The sequence below is a fragment of the Ascaphus truei genome, chromosome 19 (assembly GCF_040206685.1).
Source record: "Ascaphus truei isolate aAscTru1 chromosome 19, aAscTru1.hap1, whole genome shotgun sequence".
Taxonomy (NCBI): Eukaryota; Metazoa; Chordata; class Amphibia; order Anura; family Ascaphidae; genus Ascaphus; species Ascaphus truei.
The window spans coordinates 8,729,184-8,756,407 of NC_134501.1; the positions used below are offsets into that span (position 1 = coordinate 8,729,184).

At 43.6% G+C, this 27,224-nt stretch overlaps 1 long non-coding RNA gene across 5 annotated transcripts in view; it reads right to left on the minus strand.

The window, feature by feature from the left end:
* LOC142469807 (uncharacterized) overlaps positions 1-27,224 on the minus strand; it is a 49,795-nt gene that overhangs the window by 10,791 nt on the left and 11,780 nt on the right. The window contains exons 2-6 of one of the 5 annotated variants that reach the window (XR_012789097.1): positions 23,352-23,521; positions 10,575-10,653; positions 6,263-6,367; positions 5,827-5,935; positions 1,151-2,137 (exon numbers count right to left, since the gene is read on the minus strand). This is a non-coding gene — a long non-coding RNA (uncharacterized LOC142469807). Of the gene's footprint in view, positions 1-1,150; positions 2,138-4,184; positions 5,088-5,826; positions 5,936-6,191; positions 6,368-10,574; positions 10,654-23,351; positions 23,522-27,224 lie in introns of those variants that run through there. The other 4 variants (XR_012789093.1, XR_012789095.1, XR_012789094.1 and 1 more) reach the window with 4 other exon arrangements.

Sequence of the window (27,224 nt, forward strand, 5' to 3'; positions counted from 1 at the left end):
AAGGAGTAGAATATAGTGTTCCCTAAAATAGGGAGAACTGGGGCTCAAAAAAATATGGGATTTACTATGAAAGAAAGGAGCAACTGGTATAAGCACAAATCCCGTATCCTTTCTATAATGCGATGTGATACAAAGTAGGAAGAAAACTCGTTTGCAAGCCTTGAAAATAATAATAATTCGAGAATACTTATAGAGGATTTAGCATCGAAGTGCGGTCCGAGGACCATATGAGCATGCACTTTGATAAAGCCAGTTTGGGTGAAACATGTCAGAGTAACTGACTATTTTTGGCATAATAGATCGTTTTTTATTATCACCCTCTTCGCTCGTTCTTTTTGGTGGGGGCAGCGTTTTTTTGCTTTATGCCAAATTTTCCTTAATTGAAGGAGTAAACTGCTTGTGTTCCTAGAGAAGCAAGTGTCATAAGAGGTCATAAGAGGTCAAGGCACGCCCATTATTTTAACCATATATTTAACCCATTATGAAATAAATGTTTAAAAAACCTATGATGCCTAAACCTGTAACAACAAGAGTATGGAGTGCGGTCATAAAATGAGGATCCCACGCGTTCTGCGAGTCACCATTGTACTGCAGCACGCCGAATGCGTTGGTGAAATATAAGTACACATTATGCATTATTGGGGATTGCCCATTTTATGGCAAATCTTTACCGTTTTGCTGCTTCACAGCTCCACACCAGTGACGATTGACATGTCCCTGCTTGATCCAAAATGTGTAGGAATTAATAAAAGAATACCTGGAGTCTGAGCGGTTCATAAAATACCTTGCCAAAGTGGTTGTTATTTCCAACCTGAGTTGCAGCCCCAGGCATGGCGCCAAGAATCCCGGCTGCATCAGAAATCCGGGCCAAGTGCGAGTTAAGCAGTAGGCGCTATGTGCTAGCTCTCTGGCATGTTTTATAGACACTGTGTCAGCAGTGGAATTTTTTAAAAAGGTTTTCATGACGACAAATTGAGTCCAACATGAAGGCGAACACGATAACAATTCCAGCTCTGCCTTACATGGACAATGGCAAACACATCACACAACAACTTACAAGAGCTGACGAGGCCACATATATCATAGATCAGGTCATGTCAAAGCTTTACAAGCTTACTTACAATAGTTTTATTTTTTTTTGTATCCATATTAATTATAACTCCCTTACAGAATATAAAACAGACAAAGGCTGAAGGTAATATCGGTTTTCTTTGGCCTTCATTCCTTGGCTAGGCTTCCCGCTGATGCTGCAAGTTCAGAACACAATTGAGTAATGTTACTTAGTACATGACCCAGAGCTGCCAAGGGCCCCCCACTCCTGAGGGTGAGACGGGCCCCCCACTCCTGAGGGTGAGACGGGCCCCCACTCCTGAGCGTGAGAAGGGGCCTCACACTGGAGTGAGATGTGCATGAGACTCCTTCTCACCTCTGGAGGAGGGGATCCAGTGTCTGCTAGGGGTGGGGTAATGATGTGAGGGGTGGGGTTATTGAACAATGGGGTGGGTTTATAGCACCTCGATAAAGCACCCTAAGTGTGAAACGTGTTGGAGTTTTATTAGCCTCCTTTTATATGGCTTAAATAAATGTCCCATTGTATATTCCATAGCATCTTTAGTCCGATTCTTTTTGGCGGCCTCATGGCCTTCATTGGGTGGCCTTTAAATTTTTGCAAGCGCTCGCGGGGGGGTGGGAGGTGGGATGGGGGGGGGGACGCTGCAGGGGAAGCTGAGCGCGCTGGTAAGTTTGAAAAATGTATTTACCTAAGCGCCGGTGAGCGTGTGTGCGCGTGCATATCCGCACGCGCATCGCGTGAGCAGGGACTTGCATATATATATATGCAAGTCACCGCGCCAAGCGCCGCCCGCTCAGCGAGGGACGCAGCCTTATTCTGCATGAGACCGTTAGACAGAGCCTTAATGCACGAGAGTCACGCAAATTGCATAAGTCTTGAGAGAGCTGCACGAGCTCCTGTAAAAGGTGAAGACTCGCGTAGCCATTCTGCAAATAGTTTCTTCTTGTCCTTCTTCCACTGGAAGTTTACACTTCAATCCCACACACTGAGCCGGGGGTTTTCTCTTCAGCTTATTTCATACCCGAACACAACAGGTTTTGAATTTTCACTGCACTACTTTCCCAGCTAGGGAAGAGAAAACATTGCACGTTATACAGGGAATTCGTCATTGGGTTGGACCTTATTAGCTTATTAGGGTTTTCAGTGTTAAACGACCTACTTTATGTGGAACTGGCTTTGACTAGTTAAAAAAGTTGTTCACCAAATTCCCCATAATTGGTCAAAGGTTTAACAGAGGACTGACAGAACTACTCAGAGGGGTTACTAGTGTCTGGCAGCCATGGAGCAGCGGGTAATTAAATATATCAATGTTTCTTGCTTGTCAAAATGATGCCAAACTGACTGATAAAACCAATAGATTTATCAAATAAAAAAATAAAATGAACAACATTTGTACGCGATTTCCAACCTTATCTGTTGTGGTCATGTTACTGTATTGGATTAGTTATCCAGGATGTCAACTGTGATGGGAGGGATCAATGTGACTGCTTTTAATAAAGGTCAAGCCTGCCATTATCCCTACCTGTCAGTAATACAGCTGTACTAGGGCAGGAAGAGGAGGCAAAGGGCAGGAAGAGGGGGCAAAGGGAAGGGGGGCAAAGGGAAGGGGGGGGCAAAGGGAAGGGGGGCAAAGGGAAGGGGGGCAAAGGGAAGAGGGCAAAGGGAAGGGGGGCAAAGGGCAGGGAGGGGCAAAGGGCAGGGAGGGGTGGGGGGGCAAAGTGCAAGGAGGGGCGGGGGGGGCAAAGGGCAGGGAGGGGTGAGGGGGCAAAGGGCAGGGAGGGGCGGGGGAGGGCAAAGGGCAGGAAGGGGGCAAAGGGCAGGGAGGGGCAGGGGGGGAAAATGGCAGGGAGGGGCAGGAGGGCAAAGGGCAGGGAGGGGCGGGGGGCAAAGGGCAGGGGGAGGGAGGGCAGGGGGCAAAGGGCAGGGGGAGGGAGGGCAGGGGGCAAAGGGAGGGAGGGTAGGGGGCAAAGGGCAGGGGGGGCAAAGGGCAGGGGGGGCAAAGGGCAGGGGAGGAAGGGCAGGGGGCAAAGGGCAGGGAGGGTGAGGGGGGGCAAAGGGCAGGGGGAGGGAGGGCAGGGAGCAAAGGGCATGGTGAGGGAGGACAAAGGGCAGGGGGAGGGAGGGGGGTCAAAGGGCAGGGGGAGGGACGGGGGGGCAAAGGGCAGGGGGAGGGAGGGGGGGCAAAGGGCAGGGGGAGGGAGGGCAGGGGGCAAAGGGCAGGGGGAGGGAGGGCAGGGGGCAAAGGGCAGGGGGAGGGAGGGCAAAGGGCAGGGAGGGTAGGGGGGGCAAAGGGCAGGGGGAGTCAGGGACGCATTAAATAACCCATTCCCCTGCATTTCCTCACCTTGCACATGGCCGCGCTCTTCCTCTTCCTCTGGGTACCGGCCGCCGTCCTCCTCCACCTCAGGCTCCTCAGCGGAGAGGCTGAGATGCTCCGGTGAGGGGGGAGTGGGAGCGCGAGCGTCGGGGAAGGGTGAGAGCGCCGGGGAAGGGAGCGGTGTGTGAGGGAGGAGAGCGGTGTGTGAGGGAGGAGAGCGGTGTGTGAGGGAGGAGAGCGGTGTGTGAGGGAGGAGAGTGGTGTGTGAGGGAGGAGAGCACCGGGGAAGGTTGAGAGCCGGGGGGGAGGGAGTGGCCTATGGGAGGTGAGAGTCATGGGGAGGGTGAGAGGCATGGGGAGGGTGAGAGCCGGGGAGGCTGAGAGTCGGGGGGATGTGAGAGCCGGGGAAGGGAGCGGCCTGTGATGGAGGAGAGAGCAGGAGAGAGCGTGCTCTGGGGGGGGCCAATGAGAGCCGTGGGGGGGTGGGAAACAGGGGGGGGGGGGCAGACACACCGGCCAATGAGAGCCATGGGAGGGCGGGCGGACCGACGGACCAAGCAAATGGTCTACAGAGACTCACAAACAAGATTTTCGATTCATTCTCTCTCTCTCGCCTGGTTCCAGCACTTTGGGAACCAGGGGTTAATGTTATGTTCAGCTGGAATGTTGCAATGAGGTCTGTGATCTTTCCAAGTAACTATTTGAATGTAACTGTGTTTGTTGTTGCATTTCCACCCACCAATCAGGGGCTGTGTCATATTGCAAACACCTGGGGGAGGGAGACCCCTAGAAATCTCTTTAGGGAGGTCCCTGCACCCAAGTTTATAGGGTAACCACAGTTTCCCAGATGTGTGCGCGTTGATTTACTGTAAATAGTTGTGGATATGTCTTTTTCCAATAAATTAATTGGATAAACTATGTGTTTCTGGCTGGTGAATTGATCCCTGGTGGGATAGTCCTGGTCTCCCGAGACATCAACTTCCACTGGTTTTCATTGAGTCTCCCTGCTTTGGAGTCATTCCCAATGGTTTTCGTGGTTAGAAGTCTTACAGATAAAGAAATCAACACGTATTCATCAAAATGCCTTTCTTTCTGCCCAGATCTCCCAAATCACTGGGTTGGGTCCCTGGATATGGAGTTATCTTTAGCCAATCATCCTCTTGCCAGTCCTAGGAATCAGTAGGGTGATGTATGATGGTAATCATATCCCCACAGTGTCATTTTGTCATCTTAGCTATGTGTGACACCTCCAAACTTGTTATTCCCAAGAGTTACCCCCACACTTCATAGCCACATCTCACCATCAAAGTGGCTACCAGAGTCCGTGGCATTAAATCAGCAATGTGTTTTACAGATCCCAAGGAAAACTTTCAGAGTAAAACACTGGACCACCATGTACTGAGGAGCTGCAGAGTATAATACACATTCATTGGCTGCGTGTCAGTTCTCAGAGCTCGGCAGTGATTGCGCCTTACTGATTAAGCACACCAAACGTTACTAAAATAGAATAATGTGTTTTCTTTAATGGACTGCAGGTGCTGGATCTGGGAGTTATTCAAGACACTGTTTTTTTTATTGTGATTTTCTGAAATGCCGCTCACTCAATCATACTCTGCATGCTGTTTGCTTTCCAATTTAATCAAGGATTGTATCCTAAATTGAAGACATCCATGTTTCTCAGCTCGTTCCCTCCAATCACTGTGAAAATAATGTATTTTGTTACGTCGCCCAAGCAGTGTAAAGAGTGCAAAACCCGTTTCTTTCTTTAATATCAACAAACTACTGCAGCGTTTCTGAATTCCAAGGGAAAACCGTCAAAGTTCGTGAAAGTCTGTGCGCGAAAAGTGCCACATTTCATCAAAATTGTCTTAAAACACACAAATTCCTGGGACTTTAGAAGTGAATTATAATTACTCGGTGAAATAGAGGCAGCAATAGATTTCTTGTAAACTTTTCAGTGCATTAAATTGCAAATATTGAAACTTTAGTGAATGCGTATCTCACGTCTGCAGTCCTTAAGTGCACAGTGATGCTGTTTGATGAGGTTACAATGTATTTGTTTTGGTCTCCAGGCAGATGGAGATAAAATGATCTATTAGCCCTTTCGCTGGGAGGGGGATCAGCAATGCATTATTTTACTCTGATGGTGAAGTTCAGCCCACACACTGCCATTTTTTAAAATGCACCTCTAATTAAACAATGTAGACATATACTGTACTGCACGGAGTACTGTATACTTAAAGGCCCATCTTAAAACGAAGCGTATGGGAAGCTCCGCTGTCTGATTCTATACATCTCATACGCACTGACCAAAGGTTAATAGTGAGGGGTTCTGGGGGAGATATGAGGATGATGATGAGGGGTGCTGGGGGAGATATGAGGATGATGATGAGGGGTGCTGGAGGAGAGATGATGATGATGATGATGATGATTTTACCCGTGCGGCCCAAATTGTTTTTCCTTGGAGCAGTTCGGCCCTTCTCACTTTACGCGTTGTGCAGGCCTGTCCTAGACTGAAGGGGGAGGTGAGGTGTCTGGGCAGATAACTAGTGTAAAAAGAAAAGGACGTGTAGCTCGGTCAGGAACAAACACAGAGATAATCAACGTTAAGCTTGCTGACATTCCTAGGCGTATCTTCTACATCGGGGCACCTCAGAGAGGACAAATCATTCAATCTGGGCTAAGTGAATGAAATGTGTCTGGGCGCTAAACACAAGTGTATGTACCAGACCAGATGGCTTGTATTTCTCTTAATGCAAGAGCTTTCCCCACCATTGCCCAGTCAATGACCTCAAACCTGACCTGGAACGACCACCCTCTGGCGGCCCCGGAGATGTTAACAGTGTCATTACCAAGGTTGCACTGAACCTTACTTCTGCGGAAACAGCTGGCATGCGTCCATTGATATATGTATCTCTTTAACACCTTCACTGCCACAGCAGCTGCAACACTATGCTTTACAACATGCTGTAGGCACCCTGAAAGCGAAAACAAATGGTGTGGAATTAGGGTTGCCAGGTGGCTTCTCCAAAAATACTGGACAATATGGTGAAAGGTGTGACACGCTCGAGACACACATACACACTCCTCTCACCGCTCCATGCTGTTTCCTCCTCTCCTTGGCCCCATCCCCAGGCTCCTGACACCTCCTCCTGATTGGCTGCAGTACCAAGCTGCAGCCAATCAGGATGGAGGAAGCTGCCCAGCCCCCTAGCAGCAGCACTGCTCTCTCCCTGATCAGGGAAATCCCACGGCCCCCCAAGCCGGTCAGGTCACTATGTCAAGAGAGGTAATACCGGTATACACATACACGCCCAGAGAGGTAATACCGGTATACACATACACGCCCAGAGAGGTAATACCGGTATACACATACACGCCCAGAGAGGTAATACCGGTATACACATACACGCCCAGAGAGGTAATACCGGAATACACATACACGCCCAGAGAGGTAATACCGGTATACACATACACGCCCAGAGAGGTAATACCGGTATACACATACATGCCCAGAGAGGTAATACCGGTATACACATACACGCCCAGAGAGGTAATACCGGTATACACATACACGCCCAGAGAGGTAATACCGGTATACACATACATGCCCAGAGAGGTAATACCGGTATACACATACACGCCCAGAGAGGTAATACCGGTATACACATACACGCCCAGAGAGGTAATACCGGTATACACATACACGCCCAGAGAGGTAATACCGGTATACATATACACGCCCAGAGAGGTAATACCGGTATACACTTACACGCCCAGAGAGGTAACACCGGTATACACATACACGCCCAGAGAGGTAACACCGATATACACATACACGCCCAGAGAGGTAACATCGGTATACACATACATGTCCAGAGAGGTAATACCGGACACATACACGCCCAGAGAGGTAATACCGGACACATACACGCCCAGAGAGGTAATACCGGTATACACATACACGCCCAGAGAGGTAATACCGGTATACACATACACGCCCAGAGAGGTAATACCGGTATACACATACACGCCCAGAGAGGTAATACCGGTATACACATACACGCCCAGAGAGGTAATACCGGTATACACATACACGCCCAGAGAGGTAATACCGGTATACACATACACGCCCAGAGAGGTAATACCGGTATACACATACACGCCCAGAGAGGTAATACTGGACACATATATGTCTAATATTAGCTCTCATTTTTTACTGGACAGAGTATCCAAATGCAGGACAGTCCAGTTCAATACTGGACGCCTGGCAACCCAACGTGGAATGGCAGAATCACACCTGACCCAAAAATAAACTGCTGTATCCAAGCCTAGCACATTATATCGATACACTATTGGCCTATAAAGTCTAGTAAACCATATGCACTATGCACACAGGACAGGTAAACACTCATAACCATATTCTGCATATAATATGCAGATAATATATAATATAACCAGGTATCTGCTATAATAGAAGGGTTACAGTATAAAGGAGAAGTGGCTCCCCACTGAGGTGGATTAAATAATATGATGAGTTCCGCTGCAGGTAGCCACTCCGTTAGGCTAGCAGGGTTCACGTAATGGCGGAGTTTCAAAGCTCCCGCGCGCCGCCGGCCAATCGGAAGCTGTGACTTCATCAGGTGCGGCTTCCTATTGGCCCCTGTGACGCGGGAGCTTTAAACTTTGCCAAGATACCGGAACTCCCTTTAGAGGTCAGCATCTCGGGAAGCAGGGGGTCCCCAGAGTTGAAATGAACGGGGTTCAGCTCCAGAGACCCCCCTGTTTCAGTCCTATATTAAAATACAGTAATTGAAAAAGCATGAATTGCTGCTTTAAAGGCACTTAGTACAAACACCATAACACAGCATTTGGCCTTTCCCATAAGACAGCCGAGCTTGTTTCACTATAATGGCAATAATCCTGTGCAAGAAAACCGCTCTCTTCTCCCAAACTGTCCGGGTCTGGATGGTTTGTGTTTAGACGTCACTAAGTTCCTCTTCCTGGTCTGTCACCTTTTTTCTTTTTTTTATTGTCCTGCGCTATTAAATATAAAAATAAGTAATATCCTATTAATATCCTGCTCTCAGTCTTTTGTCATAATCAGGTTTAAAGGATTTTTTTTCTGGGAAGAAAACCCCCCCCCCCCGTTATTTTCGCAAAATTAGCTGCGGCTCCTAAAATACGGCAGTAGGTTTGTTAAAGTCGGGACATGGACTACAGGAAAGGGCCTCATGACTACACTGCTACGGTAGTGAAAAGGTTAAGGTTGTGAATAAAAGACAGGTGAGCAGGGATCAGGCACGTGGGGTGTTTGGGATTAACAGGGAAGAGAAGAGGAGGGTTACAGGCTGCAGGAGCCGCCATTTTGGCGAGCTCAGGGCAGGTTCCCTGTTGTGTTATAGCTGTGTTTATTTGTAATCCCGGCATGACGGATGCAGCTTGTTGGAAGTGTGACCTGTTCTTGATCCCCACTTGGGGTATGGTAAGGTAGAAGCAATGCCGATAGCCTTGGGCTTGCACCAACCTTTGGATGATATGGTGATACATGCCCATTGGCCCAAGTGGTCAGTGGCTGGCATGATACGGTTACTGAAACTGTAGGTTTAAACTAAAAGAGCAATTCCCGCATTGTTTAAAATTATTTTTTTAAATTGCAGGATTGAAGCAGGGGGTCTCGGCAGCTGAACCCCATTAGTTTCAGCTCAGGGGACCCCCTGCTTCCGGAGATACTTACCTCTGAAGAGGGTGCCGGTATCTCTCTAGCGTTTTCTGCAGTTTAAAGCTGCCGCGTCACGTGAACCAATAGGAAGCCGCACCGGGTGATGTCACGGCTTCCTATTGGCCCGCAGGTCACGGAGCTTTGAAAAGCGGCCATTATGTGAACCCTGGAATGCGGGCCGAAGTGGCTACTGGCACCCACTTCGGAGGTAAGTATCTCCGGAAGCCAGGGGTCCCCGGAGCTGAAATTAATGGGGTTCAGCTCCGGAGATCCCCTGATTCAATACGATACAGATAATTGGATTGCCATTTTAAGTTATGTGACTGTTCGTTGGCAAGTTTGTGTGATGTGGTTTAATAACTGGTGTCGGTGTATTATTGGGGCTGCGGAACTGCGGCCTGAAGAAGCAGGGGCATGGTGGAATCTGGGAGCACGTCATTTCTGGGGTTACCTTTTATAAATAAGTGTGGTCGTCTGATACGATGGTGTTATAAAAGAGCGCAAGCCTTCGAAACCACTCTGATGTTCAGGCACAAACACACACACACGGAGCACAATTCTCCTGTAAGTTTGCACTTTTTTTTAAAACATCAGATAACAATGAAAGGAATCAGTTTTTCCTTATAGTTGTTCTTTTTTTTTTTAATGATTATTATTATTATTATATTAGCCTCTTCTCTATGAGCTAACACAATGCCATCCTCTATCTCACGGGTGCGCAAACTATTTGCTCTGCGCCCGTCCCGCCTGATATCCCTGCTTCAGCACAGGTGGCCCAATCAGTGGCTCAATCATTATGACTATATTACATGGAGCAGAAGGTGAGCAACTCCAGTCCTCAAGGGCCACCAACAGGGCAGGTTTTCAGGATATCCCTGCTTCAGCACAGGTTGCTCAATCAGTATGACTGTATTACATGGAGCAGAGGGTGAGCAACTCCAGTCCTCAAGGGCCACCAACAGGTCAGGTTTACAGGATATCGCTGCATCAGCACAGGAGGCTCAGTCTTTGACTGAGCCTCTGATTGAGCCACCTGTGCTGAAGCAGAGATGTCCTGAACCCCGACCTGTTGGTGGCCCTTGAGGACTGGCCACCCCTGGTCTAACTCCTCTCCTCTTATACGGGTGTGATCGGGAAGGCAACGCTCTGCGGATTCCTCGCCCAGTGAGTCCCGTCCAGATGAGTTGTGTCTTGAAGGTTATCAGACAACAGACAGTAGTTCCTTTTGCCAGAACAGCAAAGGTCTCTGGGTTAAATGTCAGGGGTCATCAGCCACCAGACCCTCATGTGGCATGGATTTAATCAAAAATTATCTTTAAATGGCCCAGCAGCAATCTGCAAAGAACATTTATCAGAGGCTTTGGCGCATAGGAGTGTAAATCAGAGCTGACATTTCAACCCTTTAACTTTGCTTCTTACACTGATTTAAAACACAATAAAACTGAAGCAAACAGTTGCGTGACCTTTTGTTCTGCAATAGCATGCATCATGTTTCCAGTTGTGCAGCTGCGATGGCCAAGTCACCGTCAGAGCCAGAAAGTGCTGCGAAGAAACGAAAACCGTAGTAGTTTTATCAGCAGCGATCTCTGTTACGTTTAACTGAATTAAGCAGCAAATCAGGTGAAATCGTATATGTTTTTTTTAAATAAATCAGTTCTGTAGAATTAGATAATAGTGACTGTTTATTTTTTTTATTCAACTCTTAATGTCATTTTTAATGAGTGTTAATATACTGAGCATCCTTTGATTTCTATAGCAGGTTTTAGCCCACCTCCTCAGCCGTGCAAGATCTTTGCAACACTTTCCTGTTTGTGATCATTTGTGGCCAATATTTCCAGCAGTTTGAGCTGCAAACTGTAACAATAGATAATGTTATCGTAGTAATATAAGGATACATTGTAGCTGCTGAGTTACACTGACTGATGCAGCCATTATGTTAGGCACGCACTCAGGAATTTGACAGCTTTATAAAACAGGAGCACCAAACGATTCCCAGCGTAGGTAAGAACGTTGAATTATACATTGTCACGTTCTTTACATATAAAAATAAGCAATAAAGAAATAAAAAAAAACTTTGCGCTGTGCTATGTTGTTATCTAAATGTCATCTCAAATAAAGCCAACCAGAAACCTTAGTGCAGAAATATTTGGTTACGTTTGGCTATCATTTTATGTTCATTTAATCTTATTTATGTTAAGACATGGCGGCCTCTATACAGCGACGACTGAGGAATCATACAGCATTCCATTACAAAAATACATTTTGAGTCGCCAAAGATTGTTTTTATAGTTAGTAATGTTTTATGTATATTTATTTCAAAATAAACAGTGTTTTAAAGCAGCAATACTACATTACCCTTTAATTCCTTCTTCTTACTTTTTTTTATATGTAAAGCATGTGACAATGGATAATTCTACATTCTTACCTAAGCTGGCGATCATTGGTGCTCCTGTTATAAGTCTGTCAAAATCCTGTGTGCCTAACGAAATGGCCGCTTTCTAACTTTGTGCTGCAGTCTGTGAAATGCGGCAGCTGATATGTAACATTATAGTGCTAATTGTAACACATTATTGTTATATCTTTTAGCGTAATAGACAGTCTGCTGTTTGGAACACAGCAACAGATGTTTGTGATACTTTGTTGCCAAAGGGCAGAGTTGAAAAAGGTGTGTGCCAGAGCCTATTTCAAAAGAGGAAGTGGATGTGACTTTGTAAATTGTTTCTGTAGCAACCAAAGGATCATCAATACATGAAAACATAATTAAAAATGGTATTAGAAATGTAACAAAATAAAATGCAGACAGTATTATCTAATACTACAGAACTGATAACCTATATTAATATTATTCTTTTTTGAAACTCACTGAATGTGCACATGCATTCCAATGGAAATACATGTTTTGCTACAAACTATTTCAAACACACGCTTTGAATAAATATGAATTATACGTAGCAGCCTTCTAACTCCCGTGCACAATTTGTGCAGAAAGTCTACAATTAAAGCATCTGTTTGCATATTTACACTGACATACCTAGCATTTCACATTCTGCAATAATTCAGTTATATGGTACACCCCTTGGGGTAGGTTCTGTGTTTCCATTTTATTTCCAGTTTATCTTCATTGATATATTCTGAGTAGGTTTACAGGCCCTGCTCTTCTTTAACCCAGGTTGTGTTGAAAAGCTGTGTAATACAGCAGGCATCAGCTTAGTAAACAGTGACACACTGCTCGTTTGCATGTCATTACCCAGAATCCCTGGCTGCAGTGGAAGCCATGTTTGCCAAGCAGTAATGGGTAAAGACAGGATTCAGACCTGTCTGAGACATGCAAATGCACCACCAGTGGTATTTTTATTTATTGTAGACTTTTTTTTGTTACACAATGCCTCCCTCCATCATTGTACCGCACGGCGGAATATGTTGGTGCTATGCAACATACGAGATAATATTAATGGTCCATTTCCAAAATATGCCAGTTGGTGGCACCAGGATTTTCTTCCTTTTGGATGTACTATACAAAATATTAGCAAACCCGCTTTTGCTGCTGAGAATTAGACGGTTTCTGGACCATTCAAAAAAAAAAATTCAAAGTAGATATGTGCTTCAGAAATTGCAACGTGTGTGTGAAGACGCCTGCAAGAGAAAGACAGTCCCCTTTGTCTCTAAGGAACAGAAAACAAAATTCCACATTACTGCAGCGCAAGCATCATATAATACCCTGTAAAATCTTCTCACATCATGCTGCGGTTTATCCTTCAAATTAGCAGTGATGTCTGCTGCCAGAAATGACATCATACTGGCTCATTTAGAACGAGTAACCACAACAGGCTATAAAAACAGATTTTACTGGCAACTCGAAGAACATATTTTAGTGGTTATTGATCTTAAAGGAGCAATTCGTGCACTTTCTTTTTTTAATTATTATTTTTTAACATAGGGTTGATGCAGGGGGATTTCCGTAGGACCCGCTGCTTCCTGAGATCCAGACCTCCAAAAGGGGGTGCCGGGATCTCAGCAAAGTTTAAAGCGTAGTGTGAGCCAATAGGAAGCTACAGATGATGACATCACGGCTTCCTATTGGCCCACAAGGTCCCGGGAGCATTTGATACTCAGCCATTACGTGAACCCTGCTAGCCGAGCGGAGTGGCTACCGGCTCCCCCTACGGAGGTATGTATCTCCGGAAGCAGGGTGTCACTGGTGCTGAAATTAATGGGGTTCAGCTCCGGTGACACCCCTGCTTAAATTCTGTTAAAAAGATACAGCTGTTTTTATTGTTAGATAGGGGGGGGGGGAGGTTTCAAGAAGGAGAATTCCCCTATTGCATTTTAGCGTCGAAAATATCACTCTCTATCTTGCCACTTGCAGGAAATAAAAGGACCCGGGGGTAATGTTATCGCGGGTGACCACTGAATCATTAAAAAGACATAAAGAAAGAATGTGTATTTTAATGTATATAGTGCCAGCAATGTGGGCGGTTTCAGAAAATACAATACAGGAAACTTTAATACAACAAGCGCATGAAACATACATTTTTAAAACAGTTTATGCTTTGTTAACCTGAACCAGGGGTTTCCTAGTGCTGAGCCATGGTTCCTTGATGTCCGGATCCCCTCCCCCCTGCCCATTCCCCCCTCATCCTCTCCTCCCCCAATATGGCCATGGGTCAGATTTGCTTCTGGCCATCAATAGAAAGCTGCAATGTCTTTGAATAAAGGCTTCATGGTGACTGCGTCGTTGTAGCGTGTAAATAACTGTTTACTGCAGATCGCAATTCCTTTTATTCCAGCCTTATGTTATGCCCGGACTTCCATTTCTCACCAATGTAACACCGGCCCTTCCAGCAGTGAATGAGTTAAAGGGAATTGGGCAGTGAATAGTGGCAAGGTAAGTGATCAGGAGTTGTGTTTGTATCCCCTTTGAAATCAATCTTTCAGAACATTCTATCGTTTTGGATGTCTGATACAGGTACAGATAAGGACACTGCTCCCTTGTGGATAAAGCTTCTGCAATTGAGATGTCATTAGCTAAATAAGTCAATTAACTCTAGTACCCTTATTTACTATCAACCCTTTAAAACCTAATTCAAGCCAGATGCACTGATGTCCCGCGTTTCAGAGGTCAAGAGCCGTGTTTGGAATATGACATGTATCACAGGATTAGGCTGGTTATTGGGGTTTTTTTTTTAAAGCAGGATTCCGTGTATATATATTTCTTGATCTTGCCTGAACCTGGGGGTTCATTGGAGCTTCTCCGTGGTCCCCCGACATCCAGCAACCACCTGGTTCCAATGCTGTGGCACTGGGCAAAATATGTGTCTGCCTGATTAAAAATGGCGAAGGGGACCCAACAGCCAACAGAAAAACCAAGACATGACATTGCAACTTTCTATTGGTGACACCAAGCCATGTTTCTAGTCTTTGTGTGTCAACACCAGCACAAAAAAACCTACAAATATCTGGGGAACCCCATATAGTACCTGGGACCCTACAATTCAGGAAAGACTAAATAAATATAAACTGATTTTACCGGCAACTAGAAGAACATATTTGAGTGGTTGTTTTGATCTTAAAGGAGCAATTTATGCGCTTTTTTAAATGATTATTTTTGAACATAGGGTTGATGCAGGGGATTTCCGAAGGAACCCCCTGCTTCCTGAGACTCTTACCTCCGAAGGGGGTGCCGGTATCTCAGCAGCTTAAAGCTCCAGCGTTACGTGGGCCAATAGGAAGCCTCACCTGATGATGTCACGGCTTCCTATTGGCCCGAAGGGCGCGGGAGCGTTGAAACACCAACATTACGTGAACCCTGCTAGCCAAGCGGAGCGGCTGCCGGCACCTACCACGGAGGTAAGTAGGTAACACCAGCACAAAAAACCCTACAAATATCTTGTGAACCCATGTAGTCCCCGGGACCACACAATTCAGGTAAGATTAAATATATCTATATATCTATATATAGATAAAACAGAAATAGCCGTGTTAGTCCAGTTGCGATATAAATGAGTACTTCAGTATTAGGTGATACCTTTTGTATTTGGACTAACAATTTATGTCATAGGACAAGCTTTCAAGAGTTCTCCTCTCTTCCTCAGGTCAGCAATACTGGTTTACAGAGGAATCTATGGCTAAAACAGAGGTTTGGAAAGCAGAAAAAACAGAGATTCAGATAAATGTATCTAAATTATCACATGATATATGATATATGCATGTCCTAATTATCAGGAAATAACTGATTGTATACCGCTCACCAAATAGCAGATAATATAGCTGGTGCAAAGGGATGGTACTGGCATAGCAAGTAAAAAGGAAGACAAGAGATTGATCTTCCACAGATCCCTTTTACCACTGCACAAACAGGCTAATACAATAGATAGCAAGGATGTAGTGCTTCTTGATATAAATGGGAGTGGACTGTAGGGAAAACCCTGGTAATTGCACCCAGTACTAGGATTGATCAATTACCTAAAACGCCTTATGGGCAAAACAATAAACTTTTATTAAACATATATATGCACACACATTAATACAACGCAATAAATCAGTGGGTAGTAAAAACAACTAAAACACAGGTACGGGTATATAAGGAGGTAGTAATTAGATTGATATCTATAATGCTACTTCAAAAGGGAAGTCCTCCTGATTGCTAGCTCCGATGGGGGAGGTGTATGGTGGGGATGGTAGTGCCTAAATGCAGATAGCAATTAGTACTACTAAGTAGTGTGTGGCAAAATCAACCACCTAAAACCAGGGAAGGGTGTAGTAAGGTGTGTACAATGCTGCTAGTGTGGCATTACCAGAGAGGGTTGCCTCAGTCAGTGATAATCGTGAGTATTGCAACCTGTTTCATGGTCGGTATAGCTGCATGGCGCAGTGTTCTAATGATTGCACTGTCACCATATATATCCAATGCAGCCCTGACTCTACAGCCCACAAACAATGACAGAAGCCAATACTGTGCACAATAGAAGCCAGACAGCTAGAAATAGCAATCTCCGGTCCACAGACTAACACCCTTCTACCCCAGTAACGGAGCGATCTCACCCGTGACCTCCGACGTCAACGCGTTTTGAAGTAGCATTATAGATATCAATCTAATTACTACCTCCTTGTGCAGTGGTAAAAGGGATCTGTGGAAGATCAATCTCTTGTCTTCCTTTTTACTTGCTGTCCTAATTATCACACTGATATATGCATATCATAATTATCACACTGATATATATATATATATATATACACATGTCCTAATTATCACACCGAGATATGCATGTCCTAATTATCACACCGATATATGCATGTCCTAATTATCACACTGATATATTCTTGTCCTAATGATCACACTAATATATGCTCATCCTAATTATCACACCGATATATGCATGTCCTAATTTTCACACCGATATATGCATGTCCTAATTATCACACTGATATATGCATGTCCTAATTATCACACTGATATATGCATGTCCTAATTATAACACTGATATATGCATGTCCTAATTATCACACTGATATATGCATGTCCTAATTATAACACTGATATATGCATGTCCTAATTATCACACCGATATATGCATGTCCTAATTATCACACCGATGTATGCATGTCCTAATTATCACACTGATATATGCATGTCCTAATTATCATACTGATATATGCATGTCCTAATTATCACACTGATATATGCATGTCCTAATTATCACACTGATATATGCATGTCCTAATTATCACACATATATGCATGCCCTAATGATCACACATATATGCATGTCCTAATTATCACACTGATTTATGCATGTCCTAATTATCACACCGATATATGCATGTCCTAATTATCACACATATATGCATGCCCTAATGATTACACATATATGCATGTCCTAATTATCACACTGATTTATGCATGTCCTAATTATCACACCGATATATGCATGCCCTAATTTTCACACTGATATATGCATGTCCTAATTATCACACTGATATATGCATGCCCTAATTATCACACTGATATATGCGTGTCCTAATTATCACACTGATTTATGCATGTCCTGATTATTACACTGATATATGCATGTCCTAATTATCACACCGATATATGCGTGTCCTAATTATCACATATATATATGCATGTCCTAATTATCACACCGATATATGCTTGTCCTACTTATCAAACCGATATATGCGTGTCCTAATTATCACACTGATATATGCATGTCCTAATTATCACACGGATTTATACATGTCCTGATTATCACACGGATATATGCATGTCCTAATTATCACACCGATATATGCATGTCCTAATTATTACACTGATATATGCATGTCCTAATTATCACACCGATATATGCAAGTCCTAATTATCACACTGATATATGCATGCCCTAATAATCACACCTATATATGCATGTCCTTATTATCACACTGATTTATGCATGTCCTAATTATCACACTGATATATGCGTGTTCTAATTATCACACCGATATATGCATGTCCTAATTATCACTGATTTATACATGTCCTTATTATCACACCAATATATGCATGCCCTAATTATCACACTGATATATGCATGCCCTAATTATCACACTGATATATGCATGTCCTAATTATCACACCGATATATGCATGCCCTAATTATCACACCGATATATGCATGCACTAATTATCACACCGATATATGCATGTCCTAATTATCATATTGATATATGCATGTCCTAATTATCACACTGATTTATGCATGTCCTAATTATCACACTGATATATGCATGCCCTAATTATCACACTGATATATGCATGTCCTAATTATCACACTGATATATGCATGTCCTAATTATCACACCGATATATGCATGTCCTAATGATCACACTGATATATGCATGCCCTAATTATCACACCTATATATGCATGTCCTAATTATCACACTGATTTATGCATGTCCTAATTATCACACCGATATATGCGTGTCCTAATTATCACACTGATATATGCATGTCCTAATTATCACTGATTTATACATGTCCTTATTATCACACCGATATATGCATGCCCTAATTATCACACTGATATATGCATGCCCCAATTATCACACCGATATATGCATGCCCTAATTATCACACCGATATATGCATGCCCTAATTATCACACCGATATATGCATGTCCTAATTATCATACTGATATATGCATGCCCTAATTATCACACCGATATATGCGTGTCCTAATGATCACACATATATGCATGTCCTAATTATCGCACCGATATATGCATGTCCTAATTATCAAACCGATATATGCGTGTCCTAATTATCACACTGATATATGCATGTCCTAATTATCACACATATATGCGTGTCCTAATTATCACACCGATATATGCATTCCCTAATTATCACACTGATATATGCGTGTCCTAATTATCACACATATATGCATGCCCTAATTATCACACCGATCTATGCATGTCCTAATTATTACACTGATTTATGCATATCCTAATTATCACACTGATTTATACATGTCCTAATTATCATACTGATATATGCATGTCCTAATTATCACACTGATATATGCATGTCCTAATAATCACACTGATATATGCATGCCCTAATTATCACACTGATATATGCATGCCCTAATTATCACACTGATATATGCATGTCCTAATTATCACATTGATATATGCATGTCCTAATTATCACACTGATATATGCATGTCCTAATTATCACACTGATATATGCATGTCCTAATTATCACACTGATATATGCATGTCCTAATTATCACACTGATATATGCATGCCCTAATTATCACACCGATATATGCATGTCCTAATTATCACACTGATATATGCATGTCCTAATTATCACACTGATATATGCATGCCCCAATTATCACACCGATATATGCATGTCCTAATTATCACCCCAATATATGCATGTCCTAATTATCACACTGATATATGCGTGTCCTAATTATCACACTGATATATGCATGTCCTAATTATCACACATATATGCATGTCCTAATTATCACACTGATATATGCATGTCCTAATTATCACATTGATATATGCATGTCCTAATTATCACACTGATATATGCATGTCCTAATTATCACCCTGATATATGAATGTCCTAATTATCACCCTGATATATGCATGCCCTAATTATCACACCGATATATGCATGTCCTAATTATCACACCGATATATGCGTGTCCTAATTATCACACATGTATGCATGTCCTAATTATCACACCGATATACGCATGCCCTAATTACCACACGGATATATGCGTGTCCTAATTATCACACATATATGCATGTCCTAATTATCACACTGATATCTGCATGTCCTAATTATCACTGATTTATACATGTCATTATTACACTGATATATGCATGCCCTAATTATCACACCGATATATGCATATCCTAATTGTTACACTGATTTTTGCATGTCCTAATTATCACACTGATTTATACATGTCCTAATTATCACACTGATATATGCATGTCCTAATTATCACACATATATGCGTGTCCTAATTATCACACCGATATATGCATTCCCTAATTATCACACTGATATATGCATGTCCTAATTATCACTGATATATGCATGCCCTAATTATCAAACTGATATATGCATGTCCTAATTATCACACTGATATATGCATGTCCTAATTATCACACTGATATATGCATGTCCTAATTATCACACTGATATATGCATGTCCTAATTATCACACTGATATATGCATGCCCTAATTATCACACCGATATATGCATTCCCTAATTATCACACTGATATATGCATGTCCTAATTATCACACTGATATATGCATGTCCTAATTATCACACTGATATATGCATGTCCTAATTATCACACCGATATATGCGTGTTCTAATTATCACACCGATATATGCGTGTTCTAATTATCACACTGATATATCCATGTCCTAATTATCACACATATATGCATGTCCTAATTATCACACTGATACATGCATGCCCTAATTATCACACATATACGCATGTCCTAATTATCACACTGATATATGCGTGTCCTAATTATCACACTGATATATGCATGTCCTAATTATCACACCAATATATGCATGTCCTAATTATCACACATATATGCATGTCCTAATTATCACACTGATATATGCGTGTCCTAATTATCACACCGATATATGCATGTCCTAATTATCACACATATATGCATTTCCTAATTATCACACATATATGCATGTCCTAATTATCACACTGATATATGCATGCCCTAATTATCACACTGATATATGCATGCCCTAATTATCACACATATATGCATGCCCTAATTATCACACTGATATATGCATGCCCTAATTATCACACTGATATATGCATGTCCTAATTATCACACTGATATATGCGTGTCATAATTATCACACCGATATATGCGTGTCTTAATTATCACACATATATGCATGTCCTAATTATCACACATATATGCATGTCCTAATTATCACACTGATATATGCATGTCCAAATTATCACACTGATATATGCATGTCCTAATTATCACACTGATATATGCGTGTCCTAATTATCACACTGATATATGCATGCCCTAATTATCACCCTGATATATGCATGTCCTAATTATCACACTGATATATGCGTGTCCTAATTATCACACATATATGCGTGTTCTAATTATCACACTGATATATGCATGTCCTAATTATCACACTGATATATGCATGTCCTAATTATCACACATATATGCGTGTTCTAATTATCACACCGATATATGCGTGTTCTAATTATCACACTGATATATTCATATCATAGTATGTCCCGGAGAGCTCACAATCTAAGTGGACCTTGTAACAGTTTTGCCTTTTCTCTTTATTAGTATAATTCAGTCATTTTAGGCCACGACCTCTGTACCACGATACTCGCTTCTCACTCATGTGAAACATGCAAAAAGTTTCAAAGCACCACGGAGGCGGGAGAACAATCAGCGTGTTAAATTCAATTTAAATGGTGCAAAGACACACTATCAGATACGTCCACAAAACGCTGGAAGATGGCAAATCGGAAACAGGAGTCGTTATTACACTGGAGCAATCGTATAACATGCAGTCATCCTTAGATAGGCAAGAAAACGCGGCATCGAACAATGCGCGCGCACAAATGTAACGTCTGGTTTGCATGCTGATTCGCATCCACTTTACTGGAGGTAAGAAAGAAGTGACAACAGAGCCGTGCGCTGGGGCTGCAGACGGGCTAATTAGGCAGCATCTGGGACTAATTAAACATGGAGTCGCCTGCCCATGAGAGCAGCGTCCTTATCAAAATCTCTGGGCAGGAGGGGGGAAAACATCACTAATATGTCTGTTCCAAGCAAGCTGAGCCGAGCGGATTACATGAAAGCACTTATATGACCAACTTTATGACCAGTTCAGGGGATTGGCTGCATAAAATCCAAATTGTCTAATGGAAAGTGACTAATGCTGGTGAAAATAATATTAATGGGGCAGTAAATATTACTTCCATATACCCACCCGGCTATTGGTACATATATATACAGACCTGCCTAAGACATGCAGATGAGCATACAGCTATATTTGCATATATATATATATATATATATATATATATATATATATATATATATATATATATATATATATATATATATATATATATATATATATATATCATAACTGGCTGCCCTCCCTTCCTGCTCTTTAATGTAACGTTGCAGTATAAAGCTGTTTGCAAAGTTTATGTGGCGGATTCGTAGCGACCGCGATCAGGCATTAAATCTCGTTAACGGTGGATGAGCTGGACTTACCCGCACGGTTACTGTACACACTGCTTTGCTAAGTAATCTAGACTAGGGGGGGCTCAACTTCAGTTCTCAAGCCCCCCCCACAACAGGTCAGGTTTTCAGGATATCCCTGCTTCAGCACAGGTGGCTCAATCAGTCCCTGCCTCAGCACAAGTGGCTCCATTAGAGGCTCATTCTTTTGATTGAGCCACCTGGGCTGGAGCTCGGATATCACGAAAACCTGACTTGTTGGGGGGGGGGGGGGTGGGGGGGCTAGAGTTGGGCCCCCTATTCTAGGGCAAATCTGCATATGTATCCCACATAGACTGATAGCATTTATTAAATATGTAATGTTCCGCATTTTCAGTATTGACTTATTGTTACCTTAATAGTAAATATATATATATATATATATATACAATATAAATATATAATTATTGCTTGGAGAATGCGTAACGCGCACAGCCATTGAATGCCGATGTGGAAATTAGTCGGCAGTGAATGGTGCCGTAAAAACTAAAGCCGGGGCGAAACTGTCAAAATCCGCTTCGCGGAAATTCCCGGCTTTCCATTCAAAATCCGTTCCGCGGTGCAAAATCCGTTGGCGGATTGTTCCAGTTTCAATTCGTGCGGATTAATCCAAAACCGCCATTGGATACAATCCGTGGATTCTGCAATCCGGTGAAGGCTTTTAACAATCCAATCCGTGGCTTTAGCAAGTCACTGGTGGGTTTTAAGATTCCAATCCGTGGATTCTGCAATCCGGTGAAGGCTTTTAACAATCCAATCCGTGGCTTTAGCAAGTCACTGGTGGGCTTTAAGATTCCAATCCGTGGATTCTGAAATCCGTGAATTCTGCAATCTGCAGATTCTGCAATCCGCGGATTGGATTGGTAAAATCCACCAGTGGCATGCTAAATCCACGGATTGGATTGGTAAAATCCACCAGTGGCATGCTAAATCCATGGATTGGATTGGTTGTGGAATCCACGGATTGGATTGTCAGTGATAAAAAGTTCCCGGAAAAGCACTTTTTTGAGACAGAATCACGGAAATCTGTGGACCAAATGAAGCGGCCGATCCAAGCCGGATACAAATACGCCCCCAAAATGTGCCCATTTCTATTAAGAACGCGTCGGCGTGGGGATCTATCACATTTTAAGTTATGGTCGATGAAAAAGGCAACAAGAAACCTCCACCAAATAGCAAATAAAAAGATCACTTGTGAGCACATTCACATGTCTTAGATAGGTCTGCAACCCTGCCTCTCACCATTATCACCCAGCATACAGTGCTTCCACTGCAGCAAGGGATTCTGGGAAATGGGAAATGCACACAGTGTCACCTTTTGCCTGACATCCATGGCAAGCCGCTTTGCAGGATATTAAATGTGGTCAATGCAATTTTATCTATACCTGCGTCCCGCCCTTGCACAGGGTTTCCTTCACGCAGACTTTTCGGCTGACGATTGCGGAATCTTCACATCGACAGGTGGCTCTGCTATTACATATTTCGATTCTCTTTTCAAGTTCTCTGATCGAGGGTTGCCAGGTGTCCAGTATTGAACCTGTGTTTGGACACTGTCCTGTAAAAAAAATAGAGGTAATACTGGACATGTACAGTATGTGTATACCGGTATTACCTCTCTGGGCGTGTATGTGTATACCGGTATTACCTCTCTGGGCGTGTATGTGTATACCGGTATTACCTCTCAGGGCGTGTATGTATATACCGGTATTACCCCTCTGGGCGTGTATGTGTATACCAGTATTACCTCTCTGGGGGTGTATGTGTATACCGGTATTACCCCTCTGGGCGTGTATGTGTATACCGGTATTACCCCTCTGGGCGTGTATGTGTATACCGGTATTACCTCTCTGGGCGTGTATGTGTATACTGGTATTACCCCTCTGGGCGTGTATGTGTATACCGGTATTACCTCTCTGGGCGTGTATGTGTATACCGGTATTACCTCTCTGGGCGTGTATGTGTATACCGGTATTACCCCTCTGGGCGTGTATGTGTATACCGGTATTACCTCTCTGGGGGTGTATGTGTATACCGGTATTACCCCTCTGGGCATGTATGTGTATACCGGTATTACCCCTCTGGGCGTGTATGTGTATACCGGTATTACCCCTCTGGGCGTGTATGTGTATACCGGTATTACCTCTCTGGGCGTGTATGTGTATACCGGTATTACCTCTCTGGGGGTGTATGTGTATACCGGTATTACCCCTCTGGGCGTGTATGTGTATACCGGTATTACCCCTCTGGGCGTGTATGTGTATACCGGTATTACCTGTCTGGGGGTGTGTGTATACCGGTATTACCCCTCTGGGCATGTATGTGTATACCGGTATTACCTCTCTGGGCGTGTATGTGTATACCGGTATTACCCCTCTGGGCGTGTATGTGTATACCGGTATTAACACTCTGGACATAATGACCAGATCGGCTTTGGGGGGGCCGCAGGATTTCCCCGAACAGGGGGAGGGAGCAGGGCTCTTGCTAGGGAGTTAGGCAACTTCGTCCATCCTGAGTAGCTGTAGCTGGGAATGCAGCCAATCAGGAGGAGGTGTCTTTAACCTGGGGGTGGGGCCAAGGAGAGGAGGAAACAACATGGAGCCGAGGGTGTGTGTGTGTGTAAGTCTCTAGTGCGTCGCACCTTTCACCATTGTGTCCGGCATTATTGGAGAAGCCACCTGGTCGCCCTACCTTAGACTCACACATGTTCAATGAAAAATTAGATAATTCTGCTCACCAAAGACTGCAGTGTGGGGGCAGTTAGTGCTTTCCTTGAATTATTTTGGTAACCTTGGATGGGCTGTTGCTGTTAACCTGGTTGCATAAGGCATTTTAGTGATTGATGCATTGACTTGGTAGACAAGATCCCTGGAGGTCAAACGGGTTCTGAGATACACATTGGGGGTCATTTAAAGGCCACTCTGCAACCCCAGCAGCTTTCTCTCTCTGCGGTGGCAGCTAACGGGAGCTAAAGAGCAGGACAGCACCCGACCCGAAAGGGATCTTCAGTATTTCTATGGGGTTGGATTTGTCCTGATAATGCAATGGTTCAATCAGAGACGCAGGAAAATGCATCAGAACGACGCGGGAAAAGAATGCCGGAAAATACCAGCCTGGCGTTCACACACAACAAGAAATGTCTTTGTAATACAATATACCGTAAGGAAAGGGTGATATTAAATAATGGCTGATTCACGCGTCTCGGAACCTTCTTCAGGACAGTTTTTATTTTACAAAAGACAGGGAAATAGCGGGGCGTGTTTATACAGGACTCCATGTGTAGGACATGGCAAGTCCTGAAAGCTTTTTTATTACACAAATCATTCTTTCTGTCTGCTCTGCGGGCTAACGTGGTACCATCCCATGTCAGGGGAGCTGAACTCCAGTCCTCAAGCCTCCCGCACCCCCCCCCCCCCAAAAAAAAAAGGTAATGGATATGGGTATCCCTGCTTCAGCACAATTGGCTCAATCAGTCCCTGCTGCAGCACAGGTGGCTCAATATGAGGCTCAGTCAAAGACTGAGCCACCTGTGCTGAGGCAGGGCTTTCCTTAGAACCTGACCTGTTGGGGAGGCTTGAGGACTGGAGTTGAGCCCCCCCCCCCCTCCAGGCCTACGTTATGATAACAGAGCAGCTCGTTAAAGAGTGACGAGCAATGTATCTGCACTTCAATTCCAACGATCTTACTCAATGTGCCGCCAGCCTACACGTTCATGGGAGCGAAGCTCACCCTGCACGAGAGAAGCTCTGAGCTTCCCTGGCATGGAGAAGTGTCTTGACATCTTATTAAATAGGAGCCAAAACACTGATTTATCAAAGCCTCATCATCCAATGTGCAAACGCAGATGGATAAACTTCTCATCCAAAATGTGTCCCTCTTAGGAGTCTTGATAGAAACGGTGGCAATCTTGATTTTTTTTTTTTTAAATGTAATGGCTAATATGTGAATAATTGGGAGTTTTTCCTGCATGCGTGTGCATTGTTACTAGTGTGTCTCTCACTGTTAGCTCCTGGGCAATGAAATGTGTGGTATTTCCTGACATTTCATAGTAATAAAAATAATACTGCCCGTGGAGTTTTCCATTGCCACTTCCCTTTCTGAACTAAAAGGATTGTATTCTTGCACAGATCTATTCATTACTGGAGCATGAATGCGCAAATATTAGCTTTCCCCTGGACAAGACTAACCAGACGAAGAGAAGATACTGTTGCTATTTCAATCTCTTTAACAATTTTTTTTTACTGCCAGCAAGTCTGGACCCACATTTTTGAGCAATGAATGCGATCTTTTGTAGAGTAGACAGCACAAAAAACAAGGTTTAAAACTTCCATTCTGGATCAGAATAGCACATTGCCAACTGATTGTGTGTACACCGACCCATCTCTACTTCTATCTACACATAAAAACATGTGTTGTGTTTTCCTGAAGGTTTCAATGGTTCATTTATGTCAACTCTGAAGGTATGGGAATCCTCCCCTGGCCACCCGCAAACCCATGCTCTCCAACAGCATCTGTCATGGTCTCAATGGAAGGGATTTCAAGATGGATTCGGTCCAAGGAAAGGGAGGGTGATGTTTTAGGCTGAGATTACTGAAACAAAATGTTCTAATCAAGGAGAAATTGACAGAGGGGACATGTGCCTTTTCACGCTCCGCCTTCGCTCGGCAGCTAGAATGGAAGACTCTATTCTCAATGTCTTGGTAAATCACAGCAAATCCTGTATGGAGAGACACATTATCAGTGATCACAAGCTATTTACATCTAATCTCTTACACATGGCTGGGCGAGGCCTGCTTTTCCTCACTTCGGGCATTCATGGCTCTTAGTCGTGGTATGTAGGGGTGATTTGAGGAACCTCATTTTAACAGCACAGGTGTACTGACCGCACACATGGCTGTGTGAGTCTGCAGAGTCGATACAGTGTTGCATTGAATATTGTAGTGGCAGAGTACCACCTGCGATTTAAGGGCAATCTAGAACAGGGGGGCTCAAATCCAGTCTTCAAGCCCTCCCCCCACCCCCCAAGTGGTCAAGTTTTCAGGATATCCCAGCTTCAGCACAGGTGGTTCAATCAGAGGCTCAGTCAAAGACTGATGCAGGGACTGATTGAGCCAACTCCAGTCCTCAAGGGCCACCAACAGGTCAGGTTTTCAGGGTAGCCCAGCTTCAGCATAGGTGGCTCAATCAGTGGCTCAGTTGAAGACTGAGCCACTGATTGAACCACATGTGCTGAAGCAGGGATATCTGGAAAACCTGACCTA